We start from the raw sequence: 19,186 nt of genomic DNA, 5'->3' as shown, positions 1-19,186 counted from the left end.
GAAGTTCAGGTGAAATGTGAATGAAGCAGTGTTCTGGTAAACTCAAAGCAAAGCAGGGCTGTATGTGGACTATGAAGTGAACCCAGAATCCTGTTTCCTTGGAAACCATAAAGTTAAGATAGATACAGAATTTTGTATCTAGATACCCCTTCTCTCTGCACTGGGGTTAGAAATCTTAGCTGCGGTGTCTAAGTGACTTATAATCTTCAGCAAGAGGGAGATGTTTTATCTGTACTGATATCACTTCAAACAGTAGTTTCTGATAGCCTATGATTGTAGAGAACAGTTTCTCAGTGAGTAAAAAAGCAGTAGTCACTCAAAGTAGGAGTTATTTATGGCATTACAGCTGTAGGACATCCTTGGGAGAAATAATATTTTCTGTTAATTTCGCATCTGACTTAATCTGTGTCTGTTCTCCCAGCCTTATGAGTGGCAGAGCAGACTTTTATACCCTGAGCTAATTTTTACTTTCTTAGAGGGTTGGACTCTGATTATCCCAGATTCTCTTTCTGCCCCTATAGCCCTGGTCTGAGTGTTTGTTGAATGAATAAATGAAAGAAGAAATGGAATAAGTGGAAGCATGTTTGGCATGCATACATGTCTAATAGAGCTCCAGGAATCATTGTTCATGTGAGTGTCGTAATAGCACTATGGTTACGTTTTTAAAAAACTAAGTCTATTAGACTATTTCAGAGAAGGAAAAAAAAAAGAGCCAATAAACATATGAAACGTAAAAAATATTTTGTCAAATTGTTGTGGGTATAAAAAAAGTTAAAGGTTTTGTCAACTGCTAACTGTAAGCTTGCAACAAAATAAATTCAGAAATAGACATTTGAGATATGACTCTGAAAGGAATCAAACTTTGGATGGCTTCCTAATAGGAAAAAAGTAACTAGCCTCATTTAGGGGGACAAAGTAATTCCAGATGGACAATTGTTTCATGGAGACTACAGTCTTTGGAGATTATATTCTGAGATAAGTAAAGAAAATTTATGATAATATAGTTGATTTTGCAATATTAATGATGTATAAACAGTCAAGTGCATTTATTGTGTTCCTGAGGTTGCATAATTGATTGAGTCAAGTGCAAATAAGAGTGCTATTACTTTCCTTTCAGCATGTAAAGTTTTCTTTTCTGCATTGTATCAACTTCATGGCTGTTTTCCTTTGAAGAATAAAAAATGACCAAAAGGAGCCAACATATTCAAGTAGTTAGAGTTGGGGACTGGAACTTTTGTTATGTAAGTTTAATAATATAGTCTTCATTTTATTGCTGGCTCAAAAAAAAACATATGAAGAGATGTTCAAAGTCATCAGCGATCAGGGAAATACAAATCATGACATGATGAGATGACATTTTACACCCATTCAATTTGCAAATATTTAAGTCTGACAGTACAGTGTTGCAGAGGATGTACAGCTACAGGATCTTTTTGCCCTGTTGAAGGAATATAGACCAGTGTAACTACTTTAGAAAATAGTTAGCATTTCCTCCTACAGCGAATATGTACATACCTCACAATCTATCCAGTCCACTCTTAGGAATATATCCACGAGAAACACTTGCACATGAAACCTAGGATATGCATAGCATCCTGTTCACAATAGCAAGACCTGGAAACAAAAATGGATGGAGTCAAAATGAATGAACTAGAACAGTACCCAACAATAAGGATGAGTTTAAGGGAAAAAACAAACCCTGTGATTCCCAAAATAGTATATAAAACATAACACACGTTTATAAAATTAAAAGCTACTAATATAAAGAACATGAACTATTTAGGATTTTGTATAGTTGTGATAAAATTATATAAAAAGGAAATCAAAAATTGATGAACTTGGGATTTAGGATGATACTTACCTCAGCTGAGGGCAGGCAGGGCCATCAATTGGGGGAACACATGGATAGATGGAGGTTATTAAGGCCATACCTTTTCTTTTGGGTGGTAGGTGCATAAGTGCTAATTATGTTATTGAAACTAACTAATATTTAAGTTAATTGGGAAAATTAAACTGTTAGATAAACACTTAAATGTAAAAAGAGGAAGTCTGCATGGAGAAAAGTGATGTCCCTTTCTTGAATGGGGTAAGAAAATCTCTGGCTCCAGCCCAGAGATGCCACCCAGTTGTGGGATGAGCAGGGAGGCAGAAGCTCCATGGCATTGATACTTTCTGTGGCCCCTGCCAAAAGTGCTCTGGCCCCAGGGCTCACTCCATCACACCACTCGTGCACCTGCTCAAATGTCCTTTCTTCGGATGTTTTTCTTCCCCGATCTACCCCCACAACTCTCTAGCTCCTCGCCATGCTTTCGTTTTCTTCATAGCCTTCCTTTTTATCAGAAATTATCTTATTCATTTACTGTTTGCACATTTCTTTGTTCGTGCTGATACTGCAGTGATTTCTGCTTCTCACGTATGTGGAGTAATCAACTGCCTTATTTTTAGTATCTTACCATACATGTAGAGAGCAGCAAAACACATGCACTGGATTCATTTTCTTAAAAGATTAATTACTCCCTCCTAAAGACTCTACAGGCATCTCTGGATGACATGACTAATTATAAAATTGTTTTCTAGAGTAATGCAGAAAATACTAGAGATGGAGAACTTCTAAGTATGTAAGACCATATTCGTTCATTCACCAAATATTTATTGATCACCAGTCACTGCTCTCGGTACTTGTTGTTTGGTAAAACAAAACAGCCCCCAAGTCCCTAGCTTCCTGGATCTGACATCCTAGTGGGGAAGAGAGGCAATAAACATTGTTGAAAGGTGATAACTGCTAAAGAGGGGTGGATAGGGCAGAGTGATGTGAATTGGAAATGCCGGAGGACTGCACTTTAACTAGGAAGATCAGAGTCTCCTTTTAAACTCTACCACCGACTGCCCTGCATCCTGGAGCAGGCCAGTCTCGAATCCTCACATTTATATGGGCATGTAGTTGAAAACGAGGAAGAACGCAAGGTCAGAATATTTTCATATCTGCAGCTAAGGATGTAATGATGAGTACCTCTTTGCCCTACGGTAGATGCAAGGAGTAATATCCACAGTCTTCTGATCAGTCTTGTCTTGCATGCCTTCCTTTAGTAGGTAAAAAATAGTTAACAATATTTACTGAGCAGGGACCTCTGGACAAACAGCCACAACCATTTACATGTGTCAGTAGATAGAAGGCAATGATAGCTTATTTATTTTACACCCAGCTTTTTAATGGAAAAATTTCACACTATTATTGGGTAATCACAGAGTCCAGCCCTCTTCTGTCCAGAATGTTGAACTGGGGCCCAAAAAGGACGTGACCGATCTGAGGGCACAAAGGCATAGAGAACACCAGAGCTCAGGGCCAGGTCCTTTCAAATAGGACCTGCGTTTCAGAAGGACCTTCAGCTGGCATTGAGCCTCTACCACCGTCAGAGAGGGCTTCCCACAGGACACATGTGAGATGGGTTTTGAAGAATGTGTAGCAGTTCATCCATTGAGGGGATATGGTGGATTCTTCTCACCTCTGCCCCCACGACATCTCCCATAGGGGCAATGGCTTCTCCATAATTTCCATATTTGACGCCCTAAGGGGCAACAAACTCCTTGTGGGACAGGATTGGAAATTTGTTGTAAGGCTGCACTTGCATAATTATTACTTAGATGTTATTTTACAAGGAAGTATGAATAATTCTGGAAGATGTTTTTACTGACACATTACATTAGACAAAGAAAACAACCATTAGTCATATCAATTTAAAACTAATTGGGGGGGGGTGTCCCTGGTGGCCTGCTGGTTAAGATTCTGGGCTTTCACTGTGGTGACCCGGGTTCAATCCCTGGTTGGGGAACTGAGATCCTACCAGCCAGGAGGTGCGGCCCAAAAATAAATAAACTAATTTTTGTTGATACCAATTATTTCAGTTGGAGTGACTAGTGTGAGGGTTGATTGAGATTACCCCGACGCTCCCACCCCGACTCCTCTCCCCTCGTGGTATCTGGGGGGGGAGGGGTACAGTATCGCTCCTACTCTCCCTTCTACAACACTCCATAATATCGGCCAGGGGAGGGTACCATCCTGACATTTCTCCCCTCAACTCCAGTGGTATCTCCCAGACACACTCTGGGTTCTTATTCTTACCCTTTTCATTAGTAATGGCTCCCCTCTCACCCGTGCCATGTCCCTAGGAGCCCCTCAGAGGCTAAATGCAAAGACCTCCATGCACCAGGAAGTCTACCCAAAGAAGGGTAGTCCACGTCCTCCCAAGGCAGCCCCACTGTTCTGCTGCGTGAGGCAGGAGGCAACAGCTTCTTCCACTGTACGGCACGGACACCCTTCCATGATGGCGGCCCCCTGAATTAGCAACATTTGGATGCGGCCATATTCCGAGCCCAGCAAAGCCGCAGAGGGTAAGGGAACTCTCACGGACTCTGCGTGAAAGTGCCCTGTTGATTGGGGAACGGAGCTTCGCAAGTGCTTTTGAGCATGCGCATGAGACACCCCCCGCCCCTCCACTAAACACCCGGGTGTTAGAGGTCGGCACTTGGAAGGGAACCGGTTCTCAGCTGTTTACGAGTTAGCGACACGCAGAGGTGATTTTGAAGGGGATTGGCTACTCTGAGCTGAGTGATGGTGGGGGGCGGAATCTGGGTGGGTGATGGGGCTACTGTGGATTCAGTGGTGGGCTCTTTTACATCGGATGCCCAGCTAATTGTTAGTCAGCCTTTCTCTTTCTAATTTAAGCCTTAAGGCTATACATTTCCATCTAAGACCCACAAGATTTGTTGTATCGTATTATCATTATTGTTCATTTCCAAGTATTTTAAAATTCAGTTATGATTTTTTTTCATTTCACACGTGTCACTTTGAAGCGCGTTTCTGTTTTGCAATAAACAGTTAATCCTTTTGTTATTGATTTCTAACCTAATTTCTCAGAGGTTAGATAATGTGATTTGTGTCATGAACGTTCCTAGAAACCTGTGGAGACTTGCCTTATGCCAAGTCCCGTAAATGTGCCATCTATTGCTTTCAAAGAATATGTGTTCTCCGATTGTTAATTGTGTTGTTCAAAACTGGTATACCCTCTCTGATTTTTTTTTCACCTACCTGCTCTGTAGAGGGCAGTGTAATGGTGATTTGTGCGTTTCTCTTTGCTTGTGTCGGCTTTTGCTGTATTTGAACCTTATTATTAGGTACAAGTGTGTGTATTTTTAAAATAGACATTGCCAAATGCCTCTCAAAAGTGTTATATATATATTATAATACATTGTGTATATATTATATCGATATATACAATGTATAATACATATATCTATGTATACGGAAATGTGTATGAAATATTCCCATCAGCAATATATAAATACCCCCATTTCCCCAAATCCTCTCCAGCACTGGATGATGTTCTTTTGCATTTTTTATTGTTCTGAGGGCTGAATAATTATATCTAGTTCTGTTTTACCTTTTCCACCTATTAGTGGTTGAGATCTTTTCTGGTTATTTGGGCACTTTGATTCCTTCTCTGCATTTCCATAGCCTTTGTTCGTTCCTCCTCTTTCCCCTGGCTTTTACATAGTGAACTTTTCTGTACTCCCTCAATTGAACATCGCTGGTGTCATATCTATTCCTGTACATATTAAGATCAAAGTATGGACATTTTCTTTTATTTTACTGGCCTATTTATCTCTGTTTTGATTGCATTAGTTTTATTGTAAATGTTAATATCTGCTAGTCCAAGCATCCCCTCAGTATTCCTTTACATAATTTTTTTGGCTATTTATACGTGCATACAGAGTTTGAAATTGTTTTACCAAGCTGGAAAAGAATTGGAATTCTGCTTGGCACTTGTCAATACGGTTAATATTGAACCAGTGATATTTTTATTTTACCATATTCCTGCCCAGGAATATGGTCTGCCTCTCCATGTGCTTAAGTTTTATACTATATTCTAGAATAATAACTATTAGTTTTTCTATTTTGAGTCCAGCACCGTTCTTGTTACATTCACTTTTAGGTATTTTGTGTTGTCATTATTGGAAATAGGATATTTTTTTCCTCTCCCATCTGTTTCAATCTTGTACCCCATCACCTTGTCAAAATTCCCTGTGCTAGTTTTCTGAGTATACAATGATATAACCTGCAAATAAAAATGATTTTCTCTCCTTTCTTGATATTGAAGCAGTTTATTTCATCTTCATATTTAATTGCATCAGCTAGAGCTTTCAAACACTGTTGGCATAGGAACAACCCCATGTTGTTACTGGTTTTAATGGAAACTGTCTTCAGCATTTTACCTTTTAGTTTTATACTTCCTGGTGGTTTTGAGACTATGATCTTTGCCGAATTTTTGTAGTTTCCTACAAAATTTTAAGAATTACTGCTGAATTGTGTCAAATGCCCTTTTTATATCCATTGATACGGTTGTATAGTTTTTCTTCTTAATTTGTTGATGTAATAGGTAAATTGATAAATGGACTAGCATTAACCATCTTTGTCTTATCAGAAAACCCAATTTGTTCATGGGGTAAATTTTTCTTTTGAGCCTTACTGGACTCAAATTGCTAATATTTTATTAAAGATGTTTGCATCTATAAGATGAAATAATCTCCAGATAACTGTTTGTATTAGGACTATATTTTTTAGGTAAGGTAACAGTGCTTCATAAAATAAATTTGGAAGATTTCCAACTTTCTATTATTATTTGAAACAGGGATTAGCAAACTTTTTCTGTAAAGAGCCAAATAGTAAATATTTGAGGCTTTGCCAGTACTGCAGTCTCTCTTGCAACTACTCAACTCTGCTGCTGTAGCAAATGCAGCCACAGACAATATGTAAACGAACGGACATGGTTGTTTTCCAATAAAATTTTATTTACAAAACCGGCCAAGGACTAGATTTGACCTGCAGCCTGTAGTTTGCCATCCCTTGGTCTAGAACTGTTTAAAAACTGTAGAAATACTGTTTTTTAAAAGTTAGATTGCACTCCATATTAAGTCAGTTTCATCCTGGTACCTTTTTTTTTGTACTTAACTTTCCTTTTTTAATTGACGTAGAGTTGACATACTATATTATAATAGTTTCAGGTACACAGCATAGTGGTTCAACATTTATATTTCTTACAAATTTATCACCATGATACGTCTAGTAACTGTCTGTCACCATACTGTATTTAACTTTTTATTTTGAGATAATTATAGATTCACAGGACATTGCAAAAAATAGTACAGAAAGCTGGGTTTTTGGTGTTTTTGTTTTTGTTTTTGTTTTGGCTGCGTTGGGTCTTCGTTGCTGTGCGCAGGCTTTCTCTAGCTGCAGCGAGCAGGGGCTACTCTTCATTGCGGTGCGCGGGCTTCTCATTGCGGTGGCTTCTCTTGTTGTGGAGCATGGGCTCTAGGCTCACAGGCTTCAGTAGTTGTGGCATGCAGACTCGGTAGTTGTGGCTCGCGAGCTCTAGAGCACAGGCTCAGTAGTTGTGGCCCACAGGCTTAGTTGCTCCACGGCATGTGGGATCTTCCCAGACCAGGGCTCGAACCTGTGCCCCCTGCATTGACAGTGGGTTCTTAACCACTGCGCCACTAGGGAAATCCCAAAGCTGGTGTTTTTTTAAAAATTATACACATTACAAACTTTCTGACTTCTATACACTGGTCACTTAGAGATTCTTTTGCTCTTTCTTTTTTTGCATTAATTTTTTTTTGCTGGAGAAGCACCTGTTTCACCTCCATATTTAAATGTTGCTATGGATTTGCACATAATATTCTCCTAGAAATAATGTTTAGTGGAATATCTCCTCTAGTAGTAATATCTCCTCCTTCCTAATATTGTATTTTTTTTCTATTTCGTTTATCAGATTTGCTGGAAATTTATTCATGTAACTGGTCATTTCAAAGGATGAGCTCTTCACTTTATTTATACTCTCAATGGACATATAATATACAAATATATATCGCATTTAGGTTTTATTAGGGGATTTATTAGCATATTTTGAGTTTTTTCTAATTTCTTTTTCTAATTACTCAGATTGAGTACTTAGCTTTTTTGAGGTTTTCTCTCATTTTAATAACGAATCATGTAGGACTGTACATTTTCTTATAAATATAGCTTTTGCTGTGTGAAATAACATCTGGTACAAAGTGTATAACTTCAGTGTTGTGGGTGCATTTTGAGTTTGATTTTTATTTCTTTATCTATTTTTAATTACCTTTGTTGTGGCAAAAATAAACATGTACTATAAAATTTTCCATCTTAACCGTTTCTAAGTGTATAGTTCAATAGTGTTAAGTATATTCACATTGTTTTGCAAACAATCTCTAGAACTTTTTCACCTTACAAAATGGAAACTGTATACCCATTAAACGACATCTCCCCATTTCCCCCTCCTTCAGCCTCTGGCAACCACCATTCTACTTTCTGTTTCTATGAATTTGACTATTCTAGATACCTTATGTAAGTGGTATCATCCAGGACTTATCTTTTTGTGACTGACTTACATCATTTAGCATAATGTCTTCAAGTTTCATCCATGTTGTAGCATGTGTCAGAATTTCCTCTTTAATGCTGAATAATATACTATTGCATGAATATACCACATTTTTTTTATCCATTCATCTCCTGATGGACACTTGTGTTGCTTTCACCTCTTGACTATTGTGAATAGTGCTGCTATGAACAGGAGTGTGCAAATTTGTCATTGAGATCCTACTTTCAATTCTTTTGGATATATACCCAGAAGTGAGATTGCTATTTTTCTTTTTTTGAGGAAAGCTGTACTATTTTCCATAGTGGCTGCACCATTTTATATTCCCATCAGCAGTGCACAAGAGTTCCAATTTCTCCATATCCTCGCCAACACTAGTTATTTTCTTTTTTTTTAATAGTAGACATCCTAGTGGGTATGAGGTGTTATCTCACTTTTTTTGACTTGTATTTTCCTAATGATTGATGTTGACCATCTTTTCATATGCTTGTTGACCATTCATGTATCATCTTTGGAGAAATGTCTGTTCAAATCCTTTGCCAATTTTTTAATTGGGTTATCTGGGTTTGTTGTTGTTGAGTTATAGGAGTTCTTTATATATTCTGGATATTAGCCCCTTATCAGATATATGATTTGCACATATTTTCTTCCATTCCCTAGGTTGCCTTTTCACTCTATTGATTGTGTCCTTCAATGCACAGAAGTTTTTAATTTTGATGTAGTCCAATTTGCCTATTTTTGCTTTTGTTTCCTATGTTTTGGTGTCATATCCAGGAAATCTTTGCCAAATACAAATGTCATGAAGCTTTTCCCCTGTGTTTTCTTCTAATAGTTTTGGGTCCTATATTTAGGTCTTTGATATATTTTGAATTAATTTTTGTATATGGTGTAAGGTAATACTTTTGCACATGGATATCCAGTTTTTTTCCCAGCACCATTTATTGAGGAGACTAACCTTTCCCACATTGAATGCTTTTGGCACCTTTGTCAAAAATCATTTGACCATATATGACCCATTTATTTCTGGGTTCCCTATTCCATTGGTCTATATATCTGTCTTCATGCCAGTACCACACTGTTTTGATTACTGTAGCTTTGTAATAAGTTTTGAAATCAGTAAGTGTAAGACCTCCAACTTTGTTCTTCTTTTTCAAGATTGTTTTGGGCTATTTGGGGTTGGGTTTAATTTTTTGAATTAGAGTTCCTAAGTTCACTCTTCCTAAGTTCCTTAGTCTACTAGCTCTGCCTTTATATATAACCTGTTTATACCAATTGGATGCTTCTGACCTTGAAATTCCCTTTTATAATTATATCACCAAACTGGCTGTCCTTTTTCTGGACTTTGCTTGGCATATCTTTGCCCAGCCCTTTATTTTGCAAATTGCTGCTGTGTTTTAGTTATGCTTCTTATAACTATGTCTCATTGTGCTTGCTTTTTTATTCCAATCTTATCTCTCTACAGAATGAATCAACTGATTCAATTTCACATAACCATAGTATACCTAATTCTATGCCTTGTTTCTTATTTTATGTTTACTATTTATATTATTTTCTGCTTTCTTTTTCCTGTTCTTACTTTTGATGACTTAATGCAGGCATGACCATTCACCCCCTCTCTCCCCAACCCACTCACCTTTTAAGTCAGGGAATTTTAACTTTTATAAAATCTTTAAAGGTATATCTTCCCATTTCTATCAAACATAATTAAGTTTATATTTTCCCCATTTATACCTATAGAGACATGCCCTCTCCTTTCAATTTTCTTCAGCAAGACAGTTATACTTCTGGACCTTTCAAAGATAATTAAAATTTTTTATTACAGGTCGTTTATATTTTCTTTAGGTTTCTGCTTTAAAAGGTACTTAGCATTTTAAATTTCAAATTCCCAGTCACATTTTCTTCCTCTGTTATGATTGTACACGCACTTACATACATACAAGTCCTGTTGTTTTCAAAGATCTCACGATGACCAGGTGAACGTGTGTGTTTGCATATGCATTGTTTTGTTCTTTTGAGATCTCACTTCTGATTCAATTTTCTTTTATTTAGAATACTTCCTTGAATGTTTTCCTTCACTATGGTAAATTGATGGAACACTCTTCAAATTATTTCATGTCTAAAACTGTCCTTCTTTTGTTCTGGCTGAGAAATAGGATCTTTAGGAGGGATATAATCTCCTTACACTGAAGTCCTCTTCTCTCCATGGTCTGTAGATGTTAAATGACTCTGGCTTCCATTGTTGTAAGTGAGAAGTCTGATGCTAGGAGGATGCATGTGGGGGAGGATCAGATTTAACACAGTGGTTCCCACTCCTCACAGTGCATCAGAATCGCTTATGCAGTTTTTACAAATACAGATGCCTGGGCCCACAGATACTAAGTTACATTCATTCAGGAGTGGAACTTTGCATAAGCATTTTTAGAAGATTTTAGAAGATCCTAGTTTGATTCTGATGTGCAGGCAGAGTTAGGAACCACTGATTTCAGGCCTAATGGTATCAGTGATGGGAAGTCCTGCTGGAGTTACTAATTTGTCAGCAGTGAATGTGCATTTGAAGGAGCCCTTAGCAAATAATACTTGGGCATTTTGGGGGAAAGTGATTACATCTCTGTAGGAATCATTGATTGTAGAAGTCAGTGATTAAGATCTCTGCAAGATAATGATTGAAAGGCTGACATAGTCAGTGAGTTGACTGAGAGCCTTGGAGCTTTGGCAACTGGAGACTTTGGGGCAGTCTTATTTTGAAAATACTTGGGATCAGTGATTTGGTGTCCTATGGGTATCAGGAATTGTGGCCATGTGAAGTCAGTTAATTGGGGCCTGGAAGGTCAGCATCTGGCCTCTCCTTTAGTCCATTTCAGGTACTGTAAGGATCAGTTATTAGCTGTCTAGACAGATCAATGATTGGATTCCTGGTGGGGGTATGTTACTGGGATCCTCTGCTGGGGATTATTTGAGGGGCCTTTGAAAGCCAGGCTAATTACCCTCTTGGAAAAGTAATTTGCAATCTGTTTGAATTAATGTTAAGAGTCTGTGCCATGTCAATGTTTGGTTAGTTTTTCAGTAGCACCCTGCATTTGATGTGGTTCAGTGAGTCATTGATGGCTTCTACTACCAGCCAGAGATGACAGTGATGTGGTCTCAGGGATCTGGGACCCGTAGTGACCAATTATCAACAGGCCAGAGCAGGTCAGGGATTGGGCATTTGATGCAATATTACTGAGTGGCTGAGAGTGTGAATTTTGGAACTAACAGATCTGGGTTGAATCCTGTCTTTCCACTTAGTTTTGTGATCTTAGTACACATGACTTAAAAAATCTCTACGCCTCTATTTTCTTATCTGTAAAATGGGTAGAATAATAATAGTCGGAACTGATTGTCAGAGTTGTGAAAATTAAATGAGGTACCTGATGTGTGCCTTTCAATAACAGTAATTGCTAATATTTATTCAATGCTTACCATTACAAGTATCATCTCATGTAGTTTTTACTGTCTCTTAAGATACGCATATCTGTCTTGTTTTGGAACCTGTATCTGAAAGTAACTTCTTCATATACTCCCAGCTAACATGTGGGAGACCTGGGATTCAAACCTTCAGTAATTTTAATCCAAATTTTATCATCTTTCCTATATTCCACCATGACTATAAACTAGAGTTCGTTTTTTTCTGAATTTTTCTCTTCAGAGAAAATTGTATTTTCAGATACAGAATAGCTGTATCTGTATTTTGAATACAGAATAGCTGTATTCAACACAGCTAGCCACTCCTTGGTGCCTGCAGGAAGTGTTCGTGGGATGAATGTTGAGTAACTGACCATGTGGACACTGTCTTTCCAGTTTTCTTGAAGTCTCTGCGGAGCCCCTGGGTAAGACCCCATAGTGAAGGCTGCAGAATCTTCCTTCCGGCCTCAGCAGCTCTGGTTGAGTCCATGGGTGCCCACCTGGCCTCGGGCTCCCAGGAAGAGCAGAGCTGTCAGCAAGAGAGCCTGGGGGCTGAGGCCCAGCAAGAAGATGCCAGCCAACTGGAGCTCTCCCCAGTGGTCCCCAGCCCTGGCTGCAGAGGGACATGGCAGCATGTGTGAGGTGAGGAGGGAGGGGTCTCCAGGGGCAGGAATTCAGTGAGGAGTTGGCCCTAACCTGTCACCAGGGCCTCAGGGCAGGGGCATGTGGTTCACAGAAGCAGCAGATTCTGGACTCGCTGCCCCGAGACAGATCACCATCCTTCTGCTGCGTGAGCACCAAATCACTGGTGTCCCACATTCAAAGCCCTGCGTGTTTCAGTGGAAACTGATGCAGCTGATGGAGGAAGGGTGGGATGGGAGGGTCACCCCTACAGCCTAGGTGAGGGGGAGGCAGCTCCCAGCTGATTCCAGACTCTGGAAGGTACCCTCTCACCTGTAACCCCTCATTTCCCCAGCTCTGACCATAGATCTCTTCTCCTTCCCAAATAAGAACTAGAAAATACTCAGTCTCTGGTGCATTGTTGTTTGTTCCTTTATTTGTTTAGTTGCTGCTTCCATTTACCATTGGATTTATGAGGTTTATAATCAGTATAGTAAAATGAACACATATGAATCTATAAAGTTAGGATCAGGGAAAATATAGACAGAGTGGACAAAGTCAACAACAGAGCACAATTAGACTGTAGCTATTCACACAATGCTGAATGAATTTTAGTAACATGGCTATTAAAATCCAACTGCAAATTTGTGTTCTTTGTGGCAGATACAGAATAAAAGAAACACAAGCAGTTAGGTGATTAAATTGTCCACAAGGACAGCATGACAGTTCCTCTGTGGTAGAAACTTCCTGGTATGGGGTTTTCAAAAGGTTTTTGATAGATATTCATATAAATTGATAGAGGGGACTCTGTTCATAATTATGCTGTGACAACTTGGACATATAGTCAGCCTAATAATAGAGAAACGATGTCACTTACAGCAACCCCATCTTTTTTTTTACTTTTTAAAAAAAATTTAAAGTTTATTTTTGGCTGCATTTGGTCTTCATTGCTGCGTGCGGGCTTTCTCGAGCAGGGGCTACTCTTAGTTGCGGTGCACTGGCTTCTCATTGCAGTGGCTTCTCTTGCTGAGGAGCATGGGCTCTAGGCACGCGGGCTTCAGTAGTTGCAGCACGTGGGCTCAGTAGTTGCAGTGCACGGGCTCAGTAGCTGTAGCTCGTGGGCTCTAAAGCACAGGCTCAGTAGTTGTTGAGCACAGGCTTAGTTGCTCCACGGCATGTGGGATCTTTCTGGACCAGGGCTCAAACCCATGTCCCCTACACTGGCAGGCGGATTCTTAACCACTGTGCCTCCAGGGAAGTCCTTTACTTTTTTATATTGAAGTATAGTTGATTTACAATGTTGTGTTAATTTCTGCTGTACAGAAAAGTGATTCAGTTATATATATATATATATATATGGTTTATCACAGGATATTGAATATAGTTCCCTGTTATAGCAACCCCATCTTGCATGTAGTACTGTGTGTTTTCTTTGGCTGTCTTCTAAAGCAGCCCTTGGCAAATATTTTCTGTAGGGCCCAGTAGTAAATATTTTAGGCTTTGTGGCTCATAGTCTCTGTTACAACTACTTAGCTCGGCTTTTGTAGCATGAAAACAGCCATAGTCCATATGTAAACAAATGAGTGTAGCTGCCTACCCCTATTCTAGAGCATTTTTTTCCAGAGGAAGCCAAAGCCCTACAGTCAAAGCAGATCTCAGCAAATGTATTATAACAAGAAACCAAAACTGTCTGAGGGCACACCTTTCTGATGGTCTGACATCATACAAACAGAAAAGACTAAATTATATGTATCAATGCGTGGGCTAAATGCACTTCAGTAATACTGTGTAATAATTTTTCTTGGTCAGCCTTTTGACACTGCTTGAGGAACAGATAGGTCAAAATTATAAGTGGCATTAGTCATATACAACATTTTCAGTCCAGTTTTTTCCTGTGGTCATTTCCTCCCTTTTTCTTAGAAATTATCTTTTAATTTTTGGCATTACAGAACTTATCCACGTGTACTGCATAATATTCAAGCTATTCAGAAATGCAAAAAATAGTATAATAAACCCCTTGTACCCATCGCCCATGTACAACAACTATCAACAGTTATGAACATATGACTAATCTTGTTTTATCTACTACTGAAGGATTATTTTAAAGCAAATCACTGAAATGATATGTTTTGTCCTTACTTCCTTTAGTATGTATCTCTGTTTAACTGCAATACCATTAACATACTTAAAACATTAACAATATTTTCTTAATATCATTTGTTACCTACTTATTATAGAAATGTCCTTTAATTGTCCCATACATGCCTTTTTAAATTGGAATTTTAATTAAAATAATTGTGAACTCACATGCAATTATGACAAATAATACTGAGAGGTCCTGTGTATCCTTTACCAAGTACCTTAGTCCATTCAGGCTGCTATAATAGAATACCATAGACTGGGTGGCTTAAACAACAGAAATTTACTTCTCACAGTTCTGGAGGCTGGGAAGTCCAAGATCAAAGTGCCAGCAGATCTGATGTCTGGTGAGAGCCCACTTCTTGGTTTGCAGGTGGCCATCCTCTCACTGTATCCTCACATGGTGAAGATCAGAGAGTGAGAGCTAGTTCTCATGTCTCTTCTTATAAGGGCACTAAACCCATTCATGAGGGCTCCACTCTCATGACATAATTACCTCCCAAAGGCCCCACATCCCACTACTGTCACCTTGGGGGTAAGGATTTCAACCTATGAAATCTGTGGGGGACACAGACATTTAGTTCATAGCACCCAGTTTCCCCCAGTGGTAAGATCTTGCAAAACTATGATCACAATCAGGATATTGACACTGATACAGTACACTGATCTTATTCTGATTTTCCCAGTTTTACTTGTATTCATTTGTGTGTGTGTGTTTAGTTTCATACAATTTTATCACAGTTAGAGGTTTGAATGAAGGTAGAGAACACTTCTATCACAGGGATCCTTGGTGTTGCAGTTTACAACCACACCTACCTCCCCCTCCTATACCTTTCCCTAACCCCTGGCAACTACTAACCTGGTCTCCATTTCCAAAATTTTGTCATTTCATAAATGTATTAGGAGGTGGGGCTTCCTGAAGAGAGGAGAGAGATGGGTGTCTGGAAAAATATTGGCTGAAATATTTCCACATAAGATAAAAAATATATACCCAAAGATACAACAATCAACAAATCCTAAGCACAACAACATGAGAAAACTACTTAAGGCACGTCATAATCAAGTTGCTCAAAACCACTGGTGAAGATAAAATCCTAGAGAAAAAAAGAAAATGCACAGGAACAAAGATAAGGACGAAAGCAGTTTTCTTGTCAGTAATAAGCCAGGAAACAGTGGAGCAAGGAAACAGTGGAGCAAGAACTTTACTGAAATTAACAACAACAAACCAGCAACCTAGAATTCTCTACCTGCAAAATTATTTTTTTAATGAAGACAAAATAAAGACATTTTCAGACATACAAAAGTTTAAAGAATTCATCATCAGCTGACCTGCACTACAAAAAATGTTAAAGGAAGTCCTTCAAGCAGAAGGCAAATGATACCAGATGGAAATCTACATCTACACAAAGGAATGAAGAGCACCAGAAATGTAACTACATGGGTAAATATAAATACTTTTCTTATTATTTGGATCTCTTTAAAAGATAATCAACTGTTTAAAATTAAAATAACAATGAATCATGCCATTTATAATATATGCAAATTGAAATATATAACAACAATAGCACAAAACTTAGGAGGGTACATTGAAGTATGTTGTAAAAGTTCTTGAATTATACATAAAGTGCTATAATATCACTTGAAGGTAGACTGTAATAAGTTAATGATATTAATACTATAAATTCTAAAGCAACAACTAAAATAAAACGAGAAAGTATTAAAGCTCTTAAACCCAACGAGGAATATAAAATGGAATAATAAAAAATACTTAATTCAAAATAAGACAGAAATAAAGGAAAAAGGGAAAAGAGAACAGATAGAACAAATAGAAAACAAATAGCCATATGATACATTTCAACACAACCACATCTATAATCATATTATATGTAAATGGCAAATAGAGATTTTTCAATTGGATAAAAAAGCAAGACGCAACTATATGTTCTGTGCAAGAAATCCACTTTAAATATAAAGACAAAAATAGGTTAAAAGTAAATGGATGGCAAAACATGTACCATGCTAACACTAATCCAAAGAATTCATACATGCACCCCAATGTTCATCGCAGCACTATTTACAATAGCCAGGACATGGAAGCAAACTTAATGTCCATCAACAGAGGAATGGATAAAGATGTGGTACATATATACAATGGAATATTACTCAGCCATAAAAAAGAACAAAATAATGCCATTTGCAGCAACGTGGATGAACCTAGAGATTGTCATAATGAGTGAAGTAAGTCAGACAGAGAAAGACAAATACCATATGATATCACTTATATGTGGAATCTAAAAAAATGGTACAAATGAACTTATTTACAAAACAGAAATAGAGTCATAGATGTAGAAAACAAACTTATGGTTACCAGGGGGGAAGGGGAGAGGGATAAATTGGGAGATTGGGATTGACATATACACGCTACTATATATAAAATAGATAACTAATAAGAGCCGACTGCACAGGGAACTCTACTCAATACGCTGTAATGACCTATATGGGAAAACAATCTAAAAAAAGAGTGGGCATATGTATAACTGATTCACTTTGCTGTACACCTGAAACTAACATAACATTGTAAATCAGCTATACTCCAATAAAAAGATTTTTTAAACATCTTTATTGGAGTATAATTACTTTACCATGGTGTGTTAGTTGTTGCTTTATAACAAAGTGTATCAGTTATACATATACATATGTCCCCATATCTCTTCCCTCTTGAGTCTCCCTCCCTCCCACCCTCCCTATCCTACCCCTCTAGGTGGTCACAAAGCACCAAGCTGATCTCCCTGTGCTATACGGCTGCTTCCCACTAGCTATCTATTTTACGTTTGGCAGTGTATATATGTCCATGCCACTCTCTCACTTTGTCCCAGCTTACCCTTCCCCCTCCCCATATCCTCAAGTCCATTCTCTAGTAGGTCTGCATCTTTATTCCCATCTTGCCCCTAGGTTCTTCATGACCAATTTTTTTCCTTTAGATTCCATATATATGTGTGAGCATATGGTATTTGTTTTTCTCTTTCTGACTTACTTCACTCTGAATGACAGTCTCTAGGTCCATCCACCTCACTACAAATAACTGTTTCATTCCTTTTTATGGCTGAGTAATATTCCATTGTATATATGTGCCACATCTTCTTTATCCATTCATCTGTTGATGGACACTTAGGTTGCTTCCATGTCCTGACTATTGTTAATAGAGCTGCAATGAACATTTTGGTACATGACTCCTTTTGAATTATGGTTTTCTCAGGGTATATGCCCAGTAGTGGGATTGCTGGGTCATATGGTAGTTCTATTTTTAGTTTTTTAAGGAGCTCCATACTGTTCTCCATAGTGGCTGTATCAACTTACATTCCCACCAACAGTGCAAGAGGGTTCCCTTTTCTCCACACCCTCTCCAGCATTTATTGTTTGTAGATTTTATTTTATTTTGCGGTATGCAGGCCTCTCACTGTTGTGGCCTCTCCTGTTGCGGAACACAGGCTCCGGACGCGCAGGCTCAGCAGCCATGGCTCACGGGCCCAGCCACTCTGCGGCATGTGGGATCTTCCCGGACCGGGGCACGAACCCGTGTCCCCTGCATCAGCAGGCGGACTCTCAACCGCTGTGCCACCAGGGAAGCCCTGTTTGTAGATTTTTTGATGATGGCCATTCTGACCAGTGTGAGATGATATCTCATTGTAGTTTTGATTTGCATTTCTCTAATGATGATGTTGAGCATTCTTTCATGTGTTTTTTGGCAATCTGTATATCTTCTTTGGAGAAATGTCTATTTAGGTCTTCTGCCCATTTTTGGACTGGGTTGTTTGTTTTTTTGATATTGAGCTGCATGAGCTGCTTGTAAATTTTGGAGATTAAGCCTTTGTCAGTTGCTTCATTTGCAAATATTTTCTCCCACTCCGAGGGTTGTCTTTTCATCTTGTTTATGGTTTCCTTTGCTGTGCAAAAGCTTTGAAGTTTCATTAGGTCCCATTTGTTTATTTTTGTTTTTATTTCCATTTCTCTAGGAGGTGGGTCAAAGAGGATCTCGCTGTGATTTATGTCATAGAGTGTTCTGCCTATGTTTTCCTCTAAGAAATTTATAGTGTCTGGCCTTACATTTAAGTCTTTAATCCATTTTGAGTTTATTTTTGTGTATGGTGTTAGGGAGTATTCTAATTTCATTCTTTTACATGTAGCTGTCCAGTTTTCCCAGCACCACTTATTGAAGAGGCTGTCTTTTTTCCACTGTATATTCTTGCCTCCTTTATCAAAGATTAAGTGACCCTATATGTGCATGGGTTTATCTCTGGGCTTTCTATCCTGTTCCATTGACCTATCTTTCTGTTTTTGTGACAGTACCATACTGTCTTGATTACTGTAGCTTTGTAGTATAGTCTGAAATCAGGGAGCTTGATTCCTCCAGCTCCGTTTTTCGTTCTCAGGATTGCTTTGGCTATTCGGGGTCTTTTGTGTTTCCATACAAATTGTGAAATTTTTTGTTCTAGTTCTGTGAAAAATGCCAGTGGTAGTTTGATAGGAATTGC

Source organism: Stenella coeruleoalba, assembly GCF_951394435.1.
Source record: "Stenella coeruleoalba genome assembly, chromosome: X".
In the NCBI taxonomy this organism is placed as follows: Eukaryota; Metazoa; Chordata; class Mammalia; order Artiodactyla; family Delphinidae; genus Stenella; species Stenella coeruleoalba.
The sequence above is the reverse complement of the archived record's forward strand: the minus strand, read 5'-3'. Positions refer to the sequence as shown.